Below are 7,268 nucleotides of genomic sequence, written 5' to 3'. Positions count from 1 at the left end.
ACAATAGCTTGCATTTTTGGAGCAACTTGTGGGAGCCAGAGTGGGTAATAATATTATTCTATTGGGGTTCTGTGTTCTGATTGCTGATTTCTGCTTCTGATCATTGAGGTACAGCCATTGTTGCAATCCCCACTGGCTGAAGTGGCAAACGGGATTTAAAGAGACAGCACTTGGATTTTTTTCCTTCCTTCTTCCCACTTTTTTCCCCCTTTTAGGAGTAGGCTTTAAAAGAGTAGGATATTCAAAAGCAACTATGCATATGGGAGAATTTAGAGAGTACTCTTGCATGCCTTGGGGAAGAAGAGGGCTTAGAAAAACCTGAAAAGATGTTGAGTTTTCACCCGTGTGATCTTTAGCAAAGAGACACTGTACAATTTAAAAGGAAAACCTACAAACCCTGGAGAAAGGAGAAATTTTGATTTCCAGTGTTATGACATTGTAAGACCCAAAAATCTAGTTTCTAACAACAACAGAAACAACAACAAAAACAATCACAAGGCACACAAAGAAATAGGAAAATATTGCCCATTCAAAGAACAAAATAAATCAACAGAAACTATCCCTGAGGAAGCTCAAATACTAGACAATGGCTTCAAAACAACTGTCTCAAAGATGCTCAAAGAGCAGAAAAAAAGCATTAACAAAGACAGAAAGTCTATGTATGAACAAAATGAGACTATCTGTAAAAAGATAAAACATATTAAAAGGAACTAAAAAGAAATTCTGGAACTGAAAAAAAAATAAATGACATGAAAAAATCACTAGAGTGGTTCAAAAACATTTGTGCAGGCAAAAAATAGAGCTTAAAGCTAGAACAATTAAAATTATTGGATCTGAGAAACAGAAAAAGATTAAAGAAAAGTAAAGAGAGTATAAGGGATCCGTAGGACATCAAGTAGACAAATATAGTCACTGTGGGTGACTCAGCAGAGAGAGAGAAAATTATTTGAAGAAGTAATGGCTGAAAACTTTGCAAATTAGATTAAATACATGAATCTATAAATTCAAGAAGCTCAATGAACTTGATGTAAGATAACCCCAAAGAGATCCACATTCAAGACACATTATGACTAAAGTGTCAGAGCCAAAGACAAAGAGAGAATTTTGAAAGCAACAAGAGAGAGGGAATTTTTCACATATGAGGGATCCTCAATAAGATTGCCAGCTAATTTCCCATCAGAAACCTTGGAAGCCAGAAGACAATGGCGATATAGTCAAAGTGATGAAAGAAAAAATAACCAAGACTTCTGTCTTTTGAAAATAAAGAAAAATTAAGACATTCCCAGATAAACAAAAATTCAGGGGATTTGTTACCACCAGACCTGCTCTGTAAGAAATGTTAAAAGTTTTTGGAATAGAAATGACAGGACACTAGACAGTACACAAAGAAGTGAAGTAATCAGGAAAAAGAAATAAAGATCTCTGGTTAAAGGTAAATACCTTTAGGTATAAATAAATGAACAATTTATAAAAACTTATATTATTATAATTTTTGTAACTTCAGTTTTTATTTTCTACATGACTTAAAATAAAAATGGATAAAACAATTATTAATGTCATTGGACACACAATAAAGCCTTAATTTGTGATGTTAATAACAGAAAAGGGGAAACAACTGTATAGAAACAGATATTTTCTATGCTATTGAAATTAAGTTGGTATAAATTCAAATTAGATTGTTAAAAAGAAATACAAGTAGAGCAATTAGGAGAATATTGTAATAATCCAAGCAAGAAGTCAAGATGACTCAGGCCAAGATGGCTGCTATGGAGAAGGTGTGAATGGTCAGATTTTGGACATTTCCACTGTAGTACTGACAGCATTTGCTGATGGATTGGTTGTGAATTGCATATAGCTGAAGGTATACATTTGGGAGTCATTGGCATACTGGTAATATTTAAAGCCTAGATAAGTCTGGATGAAAACTCTAAGAAGTAAGTGTAAATAGAGAAGAGAATGGTCCAAGATTAGAGCATGAGTCATTCCAAAGTATAACAGACACAGATGGGGAAGAACTTACAAAGGAGTATGTGAGGAAAAGATGCATCAACAAAGCGGTATCCTGGAAGCCAAGTGAAGTGAGAGTTACAAAAAGCAGGTAGTGATGAGTTGTGTCAAATGGTACTTTTATGTCAAGTCAGAGGAGTACTTAGAATTAGCCATGGGCTTTAGCAGTGTGGAGTTTATCAGCATCCTTGACAAAATCTATTTTGGTGAAACAGTGAGGGTAAAAATCTCACTGGGGTAGGAAAAAGCAAAAACTGGAAGGAAAGGAATTAGAGCCAGAATATGGAGATAATTTGTGTGTGTGTGTGTGTGTGTGTGTGTGTGTGTGTGCGCGCGCGAGTGCTAGTTCTGGTTTGCTTGATTTTCTTACTTAATATCATATGTAATGCAGTGTGTGTGTGCATGCTGACAAGAATGATCTGGTCAAAAGGGAAGATTTGATGCTGCAAGTAAAAGGGGAAAAAAATGCTCCCTGAGCAGTTTCCTTGAGGGGATGGAGGTATAGGTCTTCGAGGAGATTACATAAAAAGTCATCTCTAATAAAAGGAAGGTATGTAGAGAGAAAATTGGAGATGACCTTCCCTTCTGAGCACTTTTCAGCCCTCAGCAACCTTAGATGAAAGGCCATCAACTAAAGGTGCAAGTGAGGAGGGGAAGTGCTGTGAATCTGATAAGAAAAGAGAAGATGTGGCATAATCAGTGGAGTGGAAGAGTAAATGGACAAAGAGGTGTTGTGGACTTGCAGGCTGCACTGAGGAACTGCTGTGGGTTTGGGGTCACAAATATAAAATGACACCAAGCCACACACAATATCGTCTGGCCACAGCATGCAATTCAGTTGACTTGCATTACACAGAACTGATCTGCCATGATCTGATGGAAAGAGCCCATTCTTTGGTCTATACCCTTGATTGACAGATATCAATCACAGCTTACTGCCTATACCCAGAACTTTTAACTTGGGTGTTCCCAGCCCCAACTAAAGGGCTTTTTTCACACCTTAGGCTGCCCGTCTGCAATCTAGGGTTCTGTGAAACCAAACAAAAGAGCCTGATCTCTACTCTGTGCTAGATCCTGACAAGATAGACCCAGCTTCTGTCCTCAGGATGCTTAGGGCCTAACAGGGGTTAAACTCAGCCTAAATATACTTTACTAACCAGAATGTTATAGTACAAAATGGTGCTTGGAAGGAAGAGATACCTACCGATGATTTGAGTATACACAGATTGTTGTAGTCATGATATTTGTTATTAAGATACTAACCATATTTAAGACTTTCTAATTTTCACTAGATTCTGCCTATTTTAAAAATATTTTTAATAGGATTTGCCTGCTTTGGAGATTTGATAGAACTGGAATCATGGTCAGTGTATATGCAAAACTATCTCATGCTATTCTTTTACCCAAGTCATTTAATCTTTAATTAGTTAGGCGAAATAACTGCCTAGAATGAAAACAGAAGGCACAAAATGTTTCTATGTGCTTCTGAACATTTAGCATCCCACCACAATCACATATGTTTTTAAATAGCTTTACTAAGGTATAGTTTACTTGCCATAATATTAACTCATTTAAAGTAAATGATTCGATAAAATATTCTTTTTCAATCACCACCGTAATATAATTTTAGAACATTTAAAACATTCTAGTTTTAGAACACCCCAGAAATTTCGTACCCATCCCACCACCCCCACGCCAGCCCTAGATAACCAGGAATCTTCTTTCTAGCTCCATGGATGCCTGTTCTGGACATTTCATATAAATGAAATCATACAATATGTGGTCTTCTGTTACTGGCTTTTTTCACTTAGAGTAGTTTTTGAGCTTCATCCATATTGTAACATGTATCAGTACTTCATTTCGTCATTGCTAAATAATAATCCATTTTATAGACTTTTAAATTGTTTTTGCTTTATTTTATTTATCTATTTACCAGTTGAAAGGCATTTGGTTTGTTTCCAGTTTTTAATTCTTAAGGACGATATTTCTATAAACATTTATGTACAAGTCTTGGGTGGTATCACGTCTTTTTAAAAGAAAAAAATTACACATATTGACATGTCAAAAATACTTTTGTTTTTCTTTCTATTTACCTTGCTTACTTATGCTTAATTTTTTTATTGTGAAGATAATATATTTTTAATAAACCCCATTACTTGCCTGTTTTGTCATTATACAAGTTACTTATAGGTCATGCAAGTCAATACTCCTACATTATAAAGCAAAATGACAAAGCAAAACGGTAGGATTAGTTGATAAGAATTTATATTCCAAATTAAGATGGAGTAGATTACTTCTTATTTCTCTTGCTAAGTACAACTAAAACCTTGAACATTGTAGATAAAACAAATACTCTGAAAGATACAGAGAAAGAGACAGAAGAACTAGGGCTCTCAGGACCCAAAGAATGATACAGAAATGCATTCTCTTGGTTGTCTTTTTGGCTAATGCATTCCATATTGGGTACTGGAGAAGCCAGAAACCCACAGACATCAATGAGAGCAGATAAAAAACACCCCAACAGAAGTCAGCTCTTTCTAGCCAAAGGTCCAGGAAAGGGACAATCTAGCAAGGTAGAAATGATTACTGTCTATTCTGACCAAACACCACAGGGGAAAAAAAAAAAAGCCCAAACCCATCCCCATCTGCCTTGGAAAGCTTTGACTTCTACCCTTTCCCAGCTGCAATGTGGCATCTCTTCTTTCCCCCATGCTAGGATGATATTAGTGAAAAATTAGTAGAGAACCAGCTCTTTCATCCCCATCTGGCAGCAATGAAGCCACTGCTCTTCTACCTGCTGGTATCAGAGTGGGCCCAAAAGAAAGCTAGAGCTTTCACCACTATTCAGCAGTAATGAGTCCACCCTGCCCCCTTGGTCAGTGAGACCAAAATTATACCTGCAGTCTCACCTCTACACAGAAGTAATGAGGTCCTCCTTCCCCAGAGTGTCAAATGAGGCAAAGTGGGAAATCTGGACTCCCTCCCACATCTGGCAGTAAAAAGAGGTGCTCCCTTTCCCCTGCCAGCATAGTGTCAAAGGAGATCTACTAAAACACAAGTTTGAAATAGGATCCAGAGTCTCATAACATACTACCTAAAATGTCCAAGATACAATGTCTAAAAAATCATTCATCATACCAAGAACCAGGAAAATCTCAACTTGACTGAAAAGGCAATTAGCAAATGCCAGCACCAAGATGGAACAGAGATTGGAATTATCTAACAACAATTTTAAAGCAGTCATTATAAAAATACTTCAACAAGCAATTACAAACACATTTGAAACAAATGAAAATAGAAAGCCACAGCAAAGCAATAGAAGATATAAAGAAGAATCAAACGGAAATCTTAGAACTGAAAATATGTAATAATGGAAATTTAGGAATCCAATAGACGTTCTCAAGCATAACAGAGAAAATGGAAGAAAGAATCAGGGAACTTGAAAATAGAACAATAGAAATTACCCAATCTAAAGAACAGAGAAAAAATAGATTTTTTTAAAAAAATAAACAGAACCTCAATGACCACTAGGACTATAACAAAAGAGCTAACATTTGGGTCATCAGAGTTTCAGAAGGAAAAGAGAAAGCAGGAACTGAAAACACACATATTCTCAGAATATGTGAAATTTTCATAGCTGAAATTTTAGCTGAATAATAGCTGAAATTTTCCCAAATTTTGCAAAAGAGAAGCTGATTGAATCTCAAAGACAAACTCAAAGAAATTCACACTAAGATACATTATTATCAAACTTCAGAAAACTGAAAACAAAGAAAAGATTTCAAAGGCAGTCAAAGAGAAATGACACATAACTTATGTTAAAAACAAAATTCCATTCAGTAAACCTGAAGACCTGATTGGCTTTATTAAACAACTTATGAATCAGGTAGCACCCCATCTAGCAACTGAAAGGGCAGTCCAAAAAGTTGTACAAGATGGAAGATTTTTATAGGAAGGAAGGTGAAGTAAGGAAATTATTTAGATAAAGAAAAGAAAGAATTGTTTTAGTCCAGGACATCATCTTTTCAGGGAAAAGGAAAGACAGGTCGTTAGCATGAGTGATGCCATATTGGGCCTTTTCTCTATACCTATAAGAGAAAAACAAGTCAAGTGACAGCAGATTTCTCATCAGAAATCACAGAGGCCAGAAGGTAGTTGCAACAATTTATCAAGTGCTAAAATAAAATATCCGTCAACTAGAATTCTATATCCAATGAAAATATTCTTGAGGAATGAAGAGTAACCAAAACATGCCTAGATGAAAGAAAGATAAGAGAATTTTTCACCAACTACTTAATCTAAAAAATTGATAAGGGAAGTTATTTTACAGAAAGGAAATGATAAAATAAGGAATCTTAGAAAATCTAAGAAAAAAGAAAGCAACAGAAAGACCAGAAAATATGAAAAAATACAATAGACTTTTCTTCTCTTGAATTTTCTAAATTATGCTTGACAGTTAAAACAAAATATCTAATATTTTCTTATATGGTCTCAATGTATGTAGAGGGAATATTAAAACATTATAAATGGGAGAGGTTAAGGAGAGCTAAAATTTCTGTACTTAAAATGATAAATTGTCTATATCAGTAAAGTGACGAATACGTTAGAGCAATCACTAACATACATGAAGAGATATGCTCAGAAACAGTATAAATAAATCCAAATGGAACTGTAAAAACTGTTCAAGTATCCCACAGGAAGGTATCATAGAGAAAATAGAAATGAAAAAACAGAAAGAGCAGAAAATAAAAAACAATATGGCTGACTTAAGCCCTAAGATATCAATAATTACATTAAATGTAAATGGTCTCATACTGTATGATTTCATTTATATAAAATTCTTGGAATGACAAAAGTATAGAGATGAAGAACAGATTAGTTGTTGTCAGAGGTTAGGGGTGGTGTTTGGGAGTGGTCGTATCCCCTTAAGGTAGAGCCCAAGGGGGATCTTTATGGTGACTGAATATTTCTGTATCTTGATTGTGATGGTGGCTACACATGTGACATAAAACCACACACACACACACTTTCATCAACCCAGAAAGACATTTTGTCCCCATCTGCAGTCATTTCTCATTTCCACCCATAACCCAAAGTAGCCACTAATCTACTTTCTGTCTTTATAAATTTGTCTATTCCACACATCTTATATAAATAGAATCATATGATATGGAGTCTTTTGTGTCTGGCTTAATTTATGCAGCATAATGTGTTTGAGGTTCGACTATGTTTTAGTCTATATCAATACGCTATTGCTTTTT

This window comes from Pteropus vampyrus, unplaced genomic scaffold, assembly GCF_000151845.1.
Source record: "Pteropus vampyrus isolate Shadow unplaced genomic scaffold, Pvam_2.0 Scaffold45, whole genome shotgun sequence".
NCBI classification, from domain to species: Eukaryota; Metazoa; Chordata; class Mammalia; order Chiroptera; family Pteropodidae; genus Pteropus; species Pteropus vampyrus.
This window is presented reverse-complemented; position numbering follows the sequence as displayed.